This window comes from Cherax quadricarinatus, chromosome 76 (assembly GCF_038502225.1).
Source record: "Cherax quadricarinatus isolate ZL_2023a chromosome 76, ASM3850222v1, whole genome shotgun sequence".
In the NCBI taxonomy this organism is placed as follows: domain Eukaryota; kingdom Metazoa; phylum Arthropoda; class Malacostraca; order Decapoda; family Parastacidae; genus Cherax; species Cherax quadricarinatus.
The window spans coordinates 6784549-6803211 of record NC_091367.1 but is presented as its reverse complement, the minus strand read 5'-3'; positions in this window follow the sequence as shown (position 1 = coordinate 6803211).

Genomic DNA, 18663 nt, shown 5'->3' with positions numbered 1-18663 from the left:
TTATCGACACCTGCTGCTTTATTACTGTACATATCGTAGAATCACTGAATCACTGCAGAAGGCACATTTTCCCCTCTCTCTTCCTCCTCCACTTTGGTACTTTGCTACGAGTTTTTTCTTAAATTCTATTGTACTTCTTTCCTTCTTTACCACAGGGCTGGCACTAGAAGCTTTCTTTGGGCCCATGGTGGCTTATTATGCAGTTACAAACACTAAAAACAATGGAATAATACAAAATATATTGCATGTACACAAGGAATTGTCCTCCCTGGCTTGTAAACAATGGCACACTGGCTTTACATGGGCTCAGGCCACGCAGACACGTTCAGGATGAATGCCCTTAACCAAGTTCTTGGGTATTAGCTGAGCCAATATTTTGATGCAAAAACGTGCCACTATCCAATTTTGGCGTTAGCCGATGCCACTGTTACCCAAGGGTCCACTGTATAAGATGATTCAGTAAAAACAGAGCAACGAGGCAGGGTGACCCAAAAAAGAACACACACTTTGACCATCATTCACATCATCACTGTCTTGTCAGAGGCACACAGATACACATCCTTAATAATTAAGTACTATTTGCAACTTGCCGTATTTAGAGTCCTTGGTTTACCTTCCTACTGACTTACCTTTGATATACCTTTGAAGAGTTTCCAGAGTTTATCTACTTTCTGAGCCTGACCATGAGCCAGGCTCATCTGGTGCTTGCCTGGTCAACCAGGCTGTTGCTGCTGGAGGCCCAATGCCCCACTTATCCATCACAGCCTGGTTGATCTGGCACCTGGTGAAGATACTTGTCCAGTTTCCTCTTGAAGGCTTCTACACTTGTTCCAGCCATGTTTCTGATATCTTCTGGTAGAATGTTGAATAGTCTGGGACCCTGGATGTCGATACAGTGTTCCCTTACTGTCCCCACCGCACCCTTGCTCCTCACTGGGTTTATTTTACACTTCCATATTTCTCACTCCAGTATGTTATGGAAGTGTGCAGATTTGGGACCAGGCCCTTGAGTATTTTCCAGGTACGTATATATTATCATGCATCTCTCTCTCTCTTCTGCTCCATAAAACACCGATAAAACAAGGATAATGTAATTACAAAACCATTTATCCTAAGTACACTAACTTACTTTTTTTTTTTCAACAAACCGGCCGTATCCCACCGAGGCAGGGTGGCCCAAAAAGAAAAACAAAAGTTTCTCTTTTTAAATTTAGTAATTTATACGGGAGAAGGAGTTACTAGCCCCTTGCTCCCGGCATTTTAGTCGCCTCTTACAACACACGTGGCTTACGGAGGAAGAATTCTGTTCCACTTCCTCATGGAGATAAAAGGAAATAAACAAGAACAAGAACTAGAAAGAAAATAGCAGAAAACCTAGAGGGGTGTGTGTATATGTGCTTGTATATGTATGTATAGTGTGACCTAAGTGTAAGTAGAAGTAGCAAGACGTACCTGAAATCTTGCATGTTTATGAGACAGAAAAAAGGACACCAGCAATCCTACCATCATGTAAAACAATTACAGGCTTTCGTTTTACACTCACTTGGCAGGACGGTAGTACCTCCCTGGGCGGTTGCTGTCTACCAACCTACTACCTGGTAACTTACATTTACTGGTACAAAAAACCTCAATGTACTAGAAAACACTATTTGTCAACTAAAATACTAAACAGTAATGACAAAAATTCATAACTGATCAACAATTTGGAAAGGAAATATTTAGCGGACATTTGTTTTATCATGTACTTCTGTAACTGCCCAGGATGTACCTTTGTTAAGTGACTTTATAATGGTCCAAGATGTACTTTTGTCAATATAATGGTACAGGATGTACCTTGTCAAGTAACTTTATAAAGTTGCAGGATGTGCATTTGGGAGGTCATTGATGTAAATAAGAAAGAGTAGAGGACCTAGGACACTTCCCTGTGGCACTCCAACAACTACAGGCTGAGTATTGGAGGTAACACCATTTATGAATACATACTAATGTCTTCCACTAAGATAAGATTTTAAGTAATTGAGAGAGTATCCTCTGACCCCATAATGCTCTAGTTTTAAGTGCATGGTATTGTGGTCTACTGTATCAAATGCTTTCCGTAGGTCTATGAAGAGCCCCAGAGGATATTCATTTTTTTTCAGTTGCTGTATATAGTAATTCAAGTACAGTATCTGAATAACTGATCATTTGTGCTTTTATTCAGGCCTAAACCCAAACTGGCAAAAGTTCAGTATGTTATGAGATCGGAGGTAGGAGTAGATTTGTTTTTTTTTTTTATCATCACACTGGCCGATTCCCACCAAGGCAGGGTGGCCCGAAAAAGAAAAAACTTATACCATCATTCACTCCATCACTGTCTTGCCAGAAGGGTGCTTTACACTACAGTTTTTAAACTGCAACATTAACACCCCTCCTTCAGAGTGCAGGCACTGTACTTCCCATCTCAAGGACTCAAGTCCGGCCTGCCGGTTTCCCTGAACCCCTTCATAAATGTTACTTTGCTCACACTCCAACAGCACGTCAAGTATTAAAAACCATTTGTCTACATTCACTCCTATCAAACACGCTCACGCATGCCTGCTGGAAGTCCAAACCCCTCGCACACAAAACCTCCTTTACCCCCTCCCTCCAACCTTTCCTAGGCCGACCCCTACCCCGCCTTCCTTCCACTACAGACTGATACACTCTTGAAGTTATTCTGTTTCGCTCCATTCTCTCCACATGTCCGAACCACCTCAACAACCCTTCCTCAGCCCTCTGGACAACAGTTTTGGTAATCCCGCACCTCCTCCTAACTTCCAAACTACGAATTCTCTGCATTATATTCACACCACACATTGCTCTCAGACATGACATCTCCACTGCCTCCAGCCTTCTCCTCGCTGCAACATTCATCACCCATGCTTCACACCCATATAAGAGCGTTGGTAAAACTATACTCTCATACATTCCCCTCTTTGCCTCCAAGGACAAAGTTCTTTGTCTCCACAGACTCCTAAGTGCACCACTCACCCTTTTCCCCTCATCAATTCTATGATTCATCTCATCTTTCATAGACCCATCCACTGACATGTCCACTCCCAAATATCTGAATACATTCACCTCCTCCATACTCTCTCCCTCCAATCTGATATCCAATCTTTCATCACCTAATCTTTTTGTTATCCTCATAACCTTACTCTTTCCTGTATTCACTTTCAATTTTCTTCTTTTGCACACCCTACCAAATTCATCTACCAATCTCTGCAACTTCTCTTCAGAATCTCCCAAGAGCACAGTGTCATCAGCAAAGAGCAACTGTGACAACTCCCATTTTATGTGTGATTCTTTATCTTTTAACTCCACGCCTCTTGCCAAGACCCTCGCATTTACTTCTCTTACAACCCCATCTATAAATATATTAAACAACCACGGTGACATCACACATCCTTGTCTAAGGCCTACTTTTACTGGGAAATAATTTCCCTCTTTCCTACATACTCTAACTTGAGCCTCACTATCCTCGTAAAAACTCTTCACTGCTTTCAGTAACCTACCTCCTACACCATACACCTGCAACATCTGCCACATTGCCCCCCTATCCACCCTGTCATACGCCTTTTCCAAATCCATAAATGCCACAAAGACCTCTTTAGCCTTATCTAAATACTGTTCACTTATATGTTTCACTGTAAACACCTGGTCCACACACCCCCTACCTTTCCTAAAGCCTCCTTGTTCATCTGCTATCCTATTCTCTGTCTTACTCTTAATTCTTTCAATAATAACTCTACCATACACTTTGCCAGGTATACTCAACAGACTTATCCCCCTATAATTTTTGCACTATCTTTTATCCCCTTTGCCTTTATACAAAGGAACTATGCATGCTCTCTGCCAATCCCTAGCTACCTTACCCTCTTCCATACATTTATTAAATAATTGCACCAACCACTCCAAAACTATATCCCCACCTGCTTTTAACATTTCTATCTTTAACCCATCAATCCCGGCTGCCTTACCCCCTTTCATTTTACCTACTGCCTCACGAACTTCCCCCACACACACAACTGGCTCTTCCTCACTCCTACAAGATGTTGTTCCTATCTTCATCAATATTTAACAATTCCTCAAAATATTCCCTCCATCTTCCCAATACCTCTAACTCTCCATTTAATAACTCTCCTCTCCTATTTTTAACTGACAAATCCATTTGTTCTCTAGGCTTTCTTAACTTGTTAATCTCACTCCAAAACTTTTTCTTATTTTCAACAAAATTTGTTGATAACATCTCACCCACTCTCTCATTTGCTCTCTTTTTACATTGCTTCACCACTCTCTTAACCTCTCTCTTTTTCTCCATATACTCTTCCCTCCTTGCATCACTTCTACTTTGTAAAAACTTCTCATATGCTAACTTTTTCTCCCTTACTACTCTCTTTACATCATCATTCCACCAATCGCTCCTTTTCCCTCCTGCACCCACTTTCCTGTAACCACAAACTTCTGCTGAACACTCTAACACTACATTTTTAAACCTACCCCATACCTCTTCGACCCCATTACCTATGCTCTCATTAGCCCATCTATCCTCCAATAGCTGTTTATATCTTACCCTAACTGCCTCCTCTTTTAGTTTATAAACCTTCACCTCTCTCTTCCCTGATGCTTCTATTCTCCTTGTATCCCATCTACCTTTTACTCTCAGTGTAGCTACAACTAGAAAGTGATCTGATATATCTGTGGCCCCTCTATAAACATGTACATCCTGAAGTCTACTCAACAGTCTTTTATCTACCAATACATAATCCAACAAACTACTGTCATTTCACCCTACATCATATCTTGTATACTTATTTATCCTCTTTTTCTTAAAATATGTATTACCTATAACTAAACCCCTTTCTATACAAAGTTCAATCAAAGGGCTCCCATTATCATTTACACCTGGCACCCCAAACTTACCTACCACACCCTCTCTAAAAGTTTCTCCTACTTTAGCATTCAGGTCCCCTACCACAATTACTCTCTCACTTGGTTCAAAGGCTCCTATACATTCACTTAACATCTCCCAAAATCTCTCTCTCTCCTCTGCATTCCTCTCTTCTCCAGGTGCATACACGCTTATTTTGACCCAGTTCTCGCATCCAATCTTTACTTTAATCCACATAATTCTTGAATTTACACATTCATATTCTCTTTTCTCCTTCCATAACTGATCATTCAACATTACTGCTACCCCTTCCTTTGCTCTAACTCTCTCAGATACTCCAGATTTAATCCCATTTATTTCCCCCCACCGAAACTCCCCTACCCCCTTCAGCTTTGTTTCGCTTAGGGCCAGGACATCCAACTTCTTTTCATTCATAACATCAGCAATCATCTGTTTCTTGTCATCCGCACTACATCCATGCACATTTAAGCATCCTAGTTTTATAAAGTTTTTCTTCTTGTTTACAGATTATTTTTTCGAAGATTTCAGAGAGGAAGAGAGAGTTGGATATTAGTCTGTAGTTATTTAGTTCTGTATATATGTAGTAGCCTTGTTGTCTTGAGTATGGATGGCAAGGGTCACCCCGATCCTCAAAGGAGTTGATCCTACAGAACTAAATAACTACAGACCAATATATAACTCTCTTTTCCTCTCTAAAATCTTCGAAAAAATAATCTATAAACAAATCTACTCCTACCTATCCCATAACATACTAAATCCTTGCCAGTTTGGGTTTAGGCTGAATAAAGGCACGAGTTAGATATTGGTCTGTATTACCTCTTGTTAATAATAGAATAAATGAACTTAACTCGATGTATGCACAAGGCTTATTCCTCTAAGAAAAAGGAGGAGTAGATGTAAAATAGAAAGAGACAGGCGCTCCCTTTACAGGTGACGGAAAAGAATAACAGAGCGGCTAAAAGAGGTCAATATATCTGAAATGCGTAGGGAGACACTGGTCAGAGAAATAGCAAGCATCGAACTTAAGCTAAAGGAATCCTTTAGGAGTCAGGAATCGCGGGAAGAACTAAAAGCCATAAATGAAATCGAAAGAAACCCAAAGTATTTCTTCTATGCCAAATCAAATTCGAGAACAACGTCCAGTATTGGGCCCCTACTTAAACAAGATGGGTCCTACACAGATGACAGCAAGGAAATGAGTGAGCTACTCAAGTCCCAATATGACTCAGTTTTTAGCAAGCCGCAAACCAGACTGAGAGTCGAAGATCAAAATGAATTTTTTATGAGAGAGCCACAAAATTTGATTAACACAAGCCTATCCGATGTTATCCTGACGCCAAATGACTTCAAACAGGCGTTAAATGACATGCCCATGCACTCTGCCCCAGGGCCAGACTCATGGAGCTCCGTGTTGATCAAGAACTGCAAGAAGCCCCTATCACGAGCCTTTTCCATCCTATGGAGAGGGAGCATGGACATGGGGGTCGTCCCACAGTTACTAAAAACAACAGACATAGCCCCACTCCACAAAGGGGGCAGTAAAGCAACAGCAAAGAACTACAGACCAATAGCACTAACATCCCATATCATAAAAATCTTTGAAAGGGTCCTAAGAAGCAAGATCACCACCCATCTAGAAACCCATCAGTTACACAACCCAGGGCAACATGGGTTTAGAACAGGTCGCTCCTGTCTGTCTCAACTATTGGATCACTACGACAAGGTCCTAAATGCACTAGAAGACAAAAAGAATGCAGATGTAATATATACAGACTTTGCAAAAGCCTTCGACAAGTGTGACCATGGCGTAATAGCGCACAAAATGCGTGCTAAAGGAATAACAGGAAAAGTCGGTTGATGGATCTATAATTTCCTCACTAACAGAACACAGAGAGTAGTCGTCAACAGAGTAGTCCGAGGCAGCTATTACCTGGAGTTTACCTGGAGAGAGTTTCGGGGGTCAACGCCCCCGCGGCCCGGTCTGTGACCAGGCCTCCTGGTGGATCAGCGCCTGATCAACCAGGCTGTTGCTGCTGGCTGCACGCAAGCCAACGTACGAGCCACAGCCCGGCTGATCAGGAACTGACTTTAGGTGCTTGTCCAGTGCCAGCTTGAAGACTGCCAGGGGTCTGTTGGTAATCCCCCTTATGTGTGCTGGGAGGCAGTTGAACAGTCTCGGGCCCCTGACACTTATTGTATGGTCTCTTAACGTGCTAGTGACACCCCTGCTTTTCATTGGGGGGATGTTGCATCGTCTGCCAAGTTTTTTGCTTTCGTAGTGAGTGATTTTCGTGTGCAAGTTCGGTACTAGTCCCTCTAGGATTTTCCAGGTGTATATAATCATGTATCTCTCCCTCCTGCGTTCCAGGGAATACAGGTTTAGAAACCTCAAGCGCTCCCAGTAATTGAGGTGTTTTATCTCCGTTATGCGCGCCGCGAAAGTTCTCTGTACATTTTCTAGGTCGGCAATTTCACCTGCCTTGAAAGGTGCTGTTAGAGTGCAGCAATATTCCAGCCTAGATAGAACAAGTGACCTGAAGAGTGTCATCATGGGCTTGGCCTCCCTAGTTTTGAAGGTTCTCATTATCCATCCTGTCATTTTTCTAGCAGATGCGATTGATACAATGTTATGGTCCTTGAAGGCGAGATCCTCCGACATAATCACTCCCAGGTCTTTGACGTTGGTGTTTCGCTCTATTTTGTGGCCAGAATTTGTTTTGTACTCTGATGAAGATTTAATTTCCTTGTGTTTACCATATCTGAGTAATTGAAATTTCTCATCGTTGAACTTCATATTGTTTTCTGCAGCCCACTGAAAGATTTGGTTGATGTCCGCCTGGAGCCTTGCAGTGTCTGCAATGGAAGACACTGTCATGCAGATTCGGGTGTCATCTGCAAAGGAAGACACGGTGCTGTGGCTGACATCCTTGTCTATGTTGGATATGAGGATGAGGAACAAGATGGGAGCTAGTACTGTGCCTTGTGGAACAGAGCTTTTCACCGTAGCTGCCTCGGACTTTACTCTGTTGACGACTACTCTCTGTGTTCTGCTATTACGCCATGGTCACACTTGTCGAAGGCTTTTGCAAAGTCTGTATATATTACATCTGCATTCTTTTTGTCTTCTAGTGCATTTAGGACCTTGTCGTAGTGATCCAGTAGTTGAGACAGACAGGAGCGACCTGTTCTAAACCCATGTTGCCCTGGGTTGTGTAACTGATGGGTTTCTAGATGGGTGGTGATCTTGCTTCTTAGGACCCTTTCAAAGATTTTTATGATATGGGATGTTAGTGCTATTGGTCTGTAGTTCTTTGCTGTTGCTTCACTGCCCCCTTTGTGGAGTGGGGCTATGTCTGTTGTTTTTAGTAACTGAGGGACGACCCCCGTGTCCATGCTCCCTCTCCATAGGATGGAAAAGGCTCGTGATAGGGGCTTCTTGCAGTTCTTGATGAACACAGTTCCACGAGTCTGGCCCTGGGGCAGAGTGCATGGGCATGTCATTTATCGCCTGTTCGAAGTCATTTGGCGTCAGGATAACATCGGATAGGCTTGTGTTAATCAAATTTTGTGGCTCTCTCATAAAAAATTCATTTTGACCTTCGACTCTCAGTCTGGTTAGCGGCTTGCTAAAAACTGAGTCATATTGGGACTTGAGTAGCTCACTCATTTCCTTGCTGTCATCTGTGTAGGACCCATCTTGTTTAAGTAGGGGCCCAATACTGGATGTTGTTCTCGATTTTGATTTGGCATAGGAGAAGAAATACTTTGGGTTTCTTTCGATTTCATTTATGGCTTTTAGTTCTTCCCGCGATTCCTGACTCCTAAAGGATTCCTTTAGCTTAAGTTCGATGCTTGCTATTTCTCTGACCAGTGTCTCCCTGCGCATTTCAGATATATTGACCTCTTTTAGCCGCTCTGTTATTCTTTTCCGTCGCCTGTAAAGGGAGCGCCTGTCTCTCTCTATTTTACATCTACTCCTCCTTTTTCTTAGAGGAATAAGCCTTGTGCATACATCGAGTGCCACCGAGTTAATCTGTTCTAGGCATAAGTTTGGGTCTGTGTTGCTTAGTATATCTTCCCAACTTATATCGGTTAGGACTTGGTTTACTTGGTCCCACTTTATGTTTTTGTTATTGAAGTTGAATTTGGTGAATGCTCCCTCGTGACTAGTCTCATTTTGTCGGTCTGGGGCTCCACGCATACATGTCTGAACCTCAATTATGTTGTGATCTGAGTATATTGTTTTTGATATGGTGACATTTCTTATCAGATCATCATTGTTAGTGAAGATGAGGTCTAGTGTATTCTCCAGTCTAGTAGGCTCTATTATTTGCTGGTTTAAATTGAATTTTGTGCAGAGATTTAAAAGCTCGTGTGAGTGTGAGTTTTCATCAGAGCTGCCTCCTGGTGTTATTACTGCAACAATATTATTTGCTATATTCCTCCATTTTAGGTGCCTTAAGTTGAAATCCCCCAGGAGCAAGATGTTGGGTGCAGGAGCTGGAAGATTTTCCAGACAGTGGTCAATTTTTAACAGCTGTTCCTGGAATTGCTGGGATGTTGCATCCGGAGGCTTGTAGACTACCACAATGACTAGGTTTTGGTTCTCGACCTTTACTGCTAAAACTTCCACTACGTCATTTGAGGCATTAAGCAGTTCTGTGCAAACAAGTGACTCTGCAATGTACAGGCCAACCCCCCCCTTTTGCCTGTTCACTCTGTCACATCTGTATAGGTTGTAACCTGGGATCCATATTTCGTTGTCCAAGTGATCCTTTATGTGGGTCTCAGTGAAAGCCGCGAACATTGCCTTTGCCTCTGCAAGCAGTCCACGGATGAAAGGTATTTTGTTGTTTGTTGCTGGCTTTAGACCCTGTATATTTGCAAAGAAGAATGTTATCGGACTGGTGGTATTGTTGGTACTGGGGGGGGATTTTTTTTCCGGCATTAGTATCTGTATCTGTTGGTTTGGAGTGGAGGCCATCGACTGTGGTTCCACTCCAGGAATGACTGGATTTGGTGTACGATTTCTGCCATTTCCTGCCAGTTTTTTTTCCTTCCTGGCACTAAAAAACCTCTCCCTCTTGAGTGGCTGTGGCTACCCAGGTTTTCCCATGGCCTGGATGTTTTGTATCTTTTTGTCCCCTTTAGATGGTATGCCTGGCAATTTAAGTTATAGCACAGTCTTTCCTGTACTGAAGAGGTACACATTTCAGGGTGAAAAAGCTACAGGAAGGGAGTTTGCATTTTCCTGTTGTCATATGGGCATGGCATTTTCTAGGGTGGTCATAGTTGCATGTCCTATCTGTTTTTCCAGATTTCCCATGCCAGCAGATACCAAGTGCATAGTATGTGCACAGGCTTGGTTTCCGCTTGCCTTGGGTTTCTGTGACTGTATTCCCTGTTGGTGCATGTTTCCCTGTCTTACTTCTATCCTCCCTAGCACCAACAATGGAGCTCCCACCAGTTGTTTTTGGTAATTTATCCTCACTATTGCTATTGGAGTCCTCTTGTTTGCTATTTCCTGCGGTATTTCTAGTTTGCAATATTGGTTTTATCTTATCTTTGACTACACTTGTTTCCCTACTATGGCTCCTGTCCCCTATGAGGTCATTTATATGTATTCCTTCCTGCGTATAATTCCCGACTACCTGGACAAAATCTCCAGCTTCACCATTACTGTCTCCCAGGACAGTATCTCCAGCTTCACCATTTCTGTCTCCCAGGACAGCACCTCCAGCTTCACCATTACTGTCTCCCAGGACAGTATCTCCAGCTTCACCATTACTGTCTCCCAGGACAGCACTATCAGCCCCACATTTACTGACTACCAGGACATCACCTCCAGCCTTACAGTTTGTGACTACATGGCCAGTATCAAGGGCAGTACCATTCAGCCCAGACTTTTTATGTTCCCATCTGTTGTAGAAAGCTTCCAGGTTTTCTATGAAAGCAGCTTTGATGTTGTCCTCTTTTAATACCCTTGTGATTTTATGGTGAAAAGCTCTGTTCCACAAGGCACAGTACTCGCTCCCATCTTGTTCCTCATCCTCAAATCCGACATAGACAAGGATGTCAGCCACAGCACCGTATCTTCCTTTGCAGATGACACCCGAATCTGCATGACAGTGTCCTCCATTGCAGACACTGCAAGGCTCCAGGCGGACATCAACCAAATCTTTCAGTGGGCTGCAGAAAACAATATGAAGTTCAACGATGAGAAATTTCAATTACTCAGATATGGTAAACACAAGGAAATTAAATCTTCATCAGAGTACAAAACAAATTCTGGCCACAAAATAGAGCGAAACACCAACATCAAAGACCTGGGAGTGATCATGTCGGAGGATCTCACCTTCAAGGACCATAACATTGTATCAATTGCATCTGCTAGAAAAATGACAGGATGGATAATGAGAACCTTCAAAACTAGGGAGGCCAAGCCCATGATGACACTCTTCAGGTCACTTGTTCTATCTAGGCTGGAATATTGCTGCACACTAACAGCACCTTTCAAGGCAGGTGAAATTGCTGACCTAGAAAATGTACAGAGAACCTTCACGGCACGCATAACAGAGATAAAACACCTCAATTACTGGGAGCGCTTGAGGTTCCTAAACCTGTATTCCCTGGAATGCAGGAGGGAGAGATACACGATTATATACACCTGGAGGGATTGGTACCAAACTTGCACACAAAAATCACTCTCTACAAAAGCAAAAGACTCGGCAGATGATGCAACACCCCCCCCAATGAAAAGCAGGGGTGTCCCTAGCATGTTAAGAGACAACACAGTAAGTGTCAGGGGCCCAAAACTGTTCAACTACCTCTCAGCATACATAAGGGGGATTACCAATAGACCCCTGGCTGTTTTCAAGCAGGGACTGGACAAGCACCTCAAGTCAGTACCTGACCAGCCAGGCTGTGGCTGGTCAGGTAGATCAGGCCCTGATCCACAATGGGGCCTGGTTACAGACCGGGCCGCAGGGGTGTTTACCCTCGGAACTCTCTCCAGGTAAACTCCAGCATGCAACCAGATGTACGAACCACAGCCCGGCTGGTCAGGTACTGACTTTAGGTGCCTGTCTAGTGCCTCCTTGAAGACAGCCAGGAGTCTATTGGTAATCCCCCTTATGCATGCTGGGAGGCAGTTGAACAGTCTTGGGCGCAGGACATTTATTGTGTTGTCTCTTATCGTGCTAGTGGCGCCGCTGCTTTTCATTGGGGGAATGTTGCATCTTCTGCCGAGTCTTTTGCTTTCATAGGGAGTGATTTTCGTGTGCAAGTTTGGTACCAATCCCTCCAGGGCCTTCCAAGTGTATATTATCATGTATCTCTTGAATGGCCTTGATTTGTATTTCCTGGAACATAAATCAAGGCCCTTCAACCATTCCCAGTAATTTAGGTGTTTTATCATACTTATGTGTGATGTGACAGTTCTTTGTACATTCTTCAGGTCTGCAATGTCTCCAGCCTTGAAAGAGTAAGGTCTAAGCCTATATTAAGGTTTAAGCCTATATCAGGGTCTAAGCCTACATATATTAAGGTCTAAGCCTATATCAAGGTCTAAGCCTATATCAAGGTCTAAGGCTACATTATTAATTGTAATATTAGTTACTAATAATCCTACCTAAAACCTTCCTTAAAGGGTAAATGTATCAATAAACCTGCTGCCTCAGTCATCTAGTGTTTGTTATGGTGGATGTTAAGGGATCCTAAAACTTACCTACAGTGAACGGTCCCTGGAATTTGGGGGAACCGAATAAATTTCCACAGAGACACGAGGGATGCGAGTGTTGTAACTTTGTGTTCTGTTATAGCTATCAAGTAGTAGTTTGAGAGGAGGGTTTATATTGGACAAAACCTACTTCATTCAGTTTGGAAACAGAGCTACAGATGTCCCTCTTAACATAATGATAAACGGATCTCCTATCACAAAGCTCACAGAGGGAAAATTCCTAGGAATCCACCTTGATAATAGACTCAAATTTCAAACACATGTACAACAAATTTCCAAGAAAATTTCCACGACCGTAGGCATACTATCGAAGATACGGTACTATGTTCCACAGTCAGCACTCCTGGCCCTATATCACTCACTTATTTACCCCTATCTCACCTATGGAATTTTTGCATGGGGCTCAACAACAATAAACCATCTCAGACCATTAATTACCCAACAAAAGGCTGCAGTCAGAATGATAACAAATTCCCACTACAGGCAGCACACTCCACCAATATTCAAAACTCTAAACCTACTAACCATACAAAACATCCATACTTATTATTGTACCTACTACATAGATAGAACACTTAACTCGGATATAAACCCTCCCCTCAAACGTCTCCTTACCAACCTCAACAGAACACATGACCGTAACACAAGGCACAGATCACTCTCTGATGTTCCTCGTGTCCATCTCATACTATGCAAAAACTCAATGCACATAAAAGGCCCAAAAATCTGGAATTCATTACCTGTGAATATAAAAGAAACACTGTCTGTTTATAAATTCAAGTCTCTTCTTAAAAATTACTTACTCACCCACAACTAAATAAATATTGAATAATTGTATCTCATAAATGTTCAACCTGTGACCCTATCAAACTTTGTTTTTTTTAATTACATTACCTAACAGAATACTCCATTCTACTGAATGCACAGCAACTCAGTAAATGACCATATGACCTGTCTTTGAAATACAGTGGACCCCTGGTTTACAATATTATTTCATTCCAGAAGCATGTTCAGGTACCATTACTGAACAAATTTGTTCCCATAAGGAATATTGTGAATTAGGTTAGTCCATTTCAGACCCCCAAACATACACATACAAACGCACTTACATAAATACACTTACATAATTGGTCGCAATGGGAGGTGATCGTAAAGCGGGGGTCCACTGTACTCATTTGTGCTTAATTGTTATTTGTTTACTATAATTTTTACCACTGAATATATCATTGCTTAGTTAATCTTAAGTTAATTTTAAGCCTGCCCATAATGCTCTGCATACAAGGGGCTTTTGGCATGTTACACTTAAACACTGTATTTCTTTGTATTTCTATGTATCATGTCCAAGTTAATAATAAATAAATAAATAAAGAAAGAAATAAAAGGTTCTATGTATATAGTAAGTACAGTAAGAGTGAATATTTTGCATATTAAGTTCAAACTCATGAAGAACATAAAAAAGGAGGAACACTGCAGCAGGCCTACTGGCCCATGCGAGGCAGGTCCATGTCTCCCACCGGCTTAAGCCAATGCCCTAACCTAGTTAGGTCAGGTCACATTCACTTAAGGAAGGAGCACGGCATCTGACCTAGTAGCACAAACTAGTCAAGTCCAACTCACACCCACCCGCACCCACTAATGTATTTATCTAACCTATTTTTAAAACTACACTGGAGAGTTTCTTCCACTCATCCACAACTCTATTACCAAACCAGTGTTTTCCTATATCCTTCCTGAATCTGAACTTTTCCAACTTGAAACCATTGCTGCAAGTCCTGTCTTGGCTAGATATTTTTAGTACGCTATTTACACCCCCTTTATTTATTCCTGTTTTCCATTTATACACCTCAATCATATTCCTCCCCTTCCCCTAATTCTATGCCTTTCTGAGATCAGAGTCAGGATCCTCAGTCTATCCTCATAGGGAAAATTTCTGATACATGGGATCAACTTTGTCATCCTCCTTTGCACGTTTTCCAGAGCATTTATATCCTTGAATCACTAAAGACACCCTTCTCCTGCATTATTCTTACTGAGACCTGGCTTAAGCAGGACACAATAGATATCTACCCTCTACCAGGATACACAGCAATCCACAACTGCAGACCATACCAAGTTGGGGTGGTATTGCAATCTATTACTCTAACCAATTATCTTGTATTAGCACCACTTGCTTTAGTGATGAATATGGAGAATACATTTTTGCTAATTTTACTGTAAAAAACCTTAAGACGCCTATAACAATCGGTGCCATTTACCGGATACCCCACACAAACATCCCAAATTTCAGTGAGAAATTAAAGGCACTAATAACAAACAGACAAATGAACAAGCACCACCTTCTCTTAGCTGGAGACTTCAATATCAACCCTGGCCTACTAGATGATCAGCCTGTAACTGATTTCATCAATAATATGAACAACACACTTCTCATACCAACAATAACTAAACCAACCAGGCTCACTGAAACAAGTGCAACCATAATAGACCACATATGGACCAATATACTAGCCTCCCTTAAATCAGGGATAATCACAGATAGCACTACAGACCACTACCCTACCTTCCTCTTGACAAACATTAGTAAACCACCACTTGAATACAACAAAGTTTCATTTAGACTCCATGATGAGGCCTCAATAAGGAAGTTCACAGCTGACCTAGAGACTGTTGACTGGCCAACAGAATTCTCCAAGGCCAATTGTATTGATGACTGGACAGACATTTTTCTTAACAAATTACTTAGACTATACAACAAACATTGTCCTATAAAAACGAAACAGATCACAAACAAACGGCTTGGTTGCCCATGGCTAACCAGCACCATTCTGAAATCCATTGATAAGAAACACCAATATGAAAAGCAATATAGACAGGGCTTAATACACAAAGATATTCTTAAACACTATTCATCAGTCCTCACCAAAGTAATAAAGAAAGCCAAACAACTATACTACTCCAGTAGATTCACTGACACAAGAGGAGATATAAAAAAGACCTGGAAAACACTCTCTCAGATTCTAGGGACCCACAAACTGAAAAAAACCAAGAATATTGTCCTAACTAAACCTAATGAAACACCATTGCAACCCAATGACACAGCTAACAAGATAAACGACTTCTTCTCAACCATAGGTTATAATCTCGCCAATAAAATCCCACGTACCAATGCCCATGCTGGGGACTACCTAGATGGGAATTTCCCAAATTCCTTCTATCTTGCTCCAACTGAGCCCACGGAAGTCACCGAGATTATAAAGTCACTTAAAAATAACTCAGGGAATCTGTCTCATGTCCCACCATTATTGTACAAGAGAGTGGCCCATGTCCTCTCGCATACTATCTCATTACTTTTTAACAAGTCACTAAAAACTAGCACCTTCCCGAAACTACTCAAGACGGCAAGGGTTACACCAATACATAAAGGTGGTGACCCTACAGATTTAAACAACTATAGGCCAATATCAAACTTACCATTGCTATCCAAAATCTTTGAGAAACTCATGCACAGGAGACTATGTTCATTTATAACGGCACAAAACATACTCAACCCCTGCCAATTTGGATTCAGGAAAAATAAAAGCACTAACGATGCAATCATAAAAATGCTAGATCTGCTTTACACAGCATTGGTAAATAAGGAATATCCACTAGGAATTTTTATTGACCTAAGAAAAGCTTTTGACACAGTAGACCATGGCATACTACTCCACAAACTTGACCATTATGGTATAAGAGGCCATGCGCTTGCATATTTCAAATCTTACCTTACTAATAGGTATCAGTATGTCACCATTAAAGACACAGCATCAACAACACAGCCACTTGATACTGGAGTTCCGCAGGGAAGTGTCCTTGGTCCCCTGCTCTTCCTCATATACATCAATGATCTTCCAAATGTATCTCAACACCTGAACCCCATTCTCTTTGCTGACGACACGACTTATGTCATCTCTCACCCTAATCTTGCCACCCTCAACACCATTGTTAATGAGGAGCTGATCAAAATATCGACCTGGATGACAGCCAATAAACTTACGCTTAACGCTGACAAAACCTACTACATTACGTTTGGTAGCAGTGCAGGAGATGCGCAAATTAACATTAAGATCGACAACACTCTAATTGCCAGGCATAATGAGGGCAAATTCCTAGGCCTATACCTCGACAACAACCTGAACTTCAGCACCCATATCCAACACATAACCAAAAAAGTATCCAAAACGGTTGGGATCCTCTCCAAGATACGATACTACGTCCCGCAAACTGCCCTTCTCACACTATACCATTCACTTATATATCCATACCTCACCTATGCTATCTGTGCTTGGGGTTCAACTGCAGCAACACACCTAAAGCCAATAATAACCCAACAAAAAGCCACAGTAAGAATAATCACTAAATCCCATCCCTGGCAACACACCCCCCCACTCTTCATAGATCTAAACTTACTCCCTGTTCAGTACATCCACACTTACTACTGTGCAATCTACATCTACAGGACCTTAAATTCCAATATTAACCTTGACCTAAAATGCTTTCTTGATAGTTGTAACAGAACCCACAGGCACAACACCAGACACAAACATCTCTATGACATTCCCCGTGTCCGACTAAGCCTTTACAAAAATTCAATGTATATCAAAGGCCCTAAAATCTGGAACACCCTACCTGAAAATTCTAAAACTGCAGACACATTCATCACCTTCAAAACTACCATCAGAAAACATCTTATCTCCCTGATACACCCTGTCAACTAATTATACGAATACCACCTGGTGGTTCACACTTACACTCACTCACCCATTTGACCATAAACAGAAATATCAATCTCAATCTCAAAATAATGAATCTTAACTAGTCATAAGTTGGCCTGTGATACTCCAATACTGAACCTATGTATAGTGCCAAAACAAAAGCATTCGCATTGCTAAACTCACAAACTAGTATTTAGTCACTTAGCCATAATACCAACTTACCTCATAATTTTGTAATATTTTAAACTTAAGATTTAATCTAAGTCTGCCCGAAATGCCTAGCCATGCTAAGTGTTCTAGTGGTACACTCTGTAATTATTATTTTACTACATGTAAACCACACAATAATCAAATTCTGTAAACTCAGCATTGTAATCCTTATAGAGAATAAACTTTGAATTCTGTAATATGGTGACCAAAACTGAGCAGCATAATCTAGATGAGACCTAACCAAGGATATACAGAGTTGAAGAACAACCTGAGGACTTCTACTATTTATACTTCGATATAAAATAAAGAATTCTGTTCGCTTTATTGCGAAGAGTGGGAGATGTTATCTGGCACAGGAATTGATCAACACACAGCAGCATTTTGATGGGTTATTAATGGTTTAAGGTGATTAGTTATAGTAGATCCCTAAGCACAAAACATAGGTATTTGTGCAACAATAATATGTAACATTAGTGGCATTTCTGTACATATAACTAAGACATCTTGGCTTTAAGGGTCATGACAGCTTGTGATGTATGAAGCCTACCACCAGGTATGTTTAGTTGATTTAGGTATACACAAATACAGTTATATTTTCATAGTTTGTATTAATGTTGGTAGAATTACCAACAATATGTTAGGTAAAAGGACACAAGTGCAACTAATGTGACATTTTATTGTGGCAACGTTTTGCTCTCCAGGAGCTTTATCAAGCTGTGTGTGTACAGCTTGATAAAGCTCAGGGAGAGTGAAACGTTGCCACAATAAAATGTCACATTAGTTGCAATTGAGTCCTTTTACCTAACATGTTAGTTTTGTAGAGTCAGGATGCACCCACAGGCTGGGTATGGGGTGCCCCCACAGGCTGGGTATGGGGTGCATCCACAGGCTGGGTATGGGGTGCACCCACAGGCTGGGTATGGAGTGCATCCACAGGCTGGGTATGGGGTGCACCCACAGGCTGGGTATAGGGTGCCTCCACAGGCTGGGTATGAGGTGCACCCACAGGCTGGGTATGGGGTGCACCCACA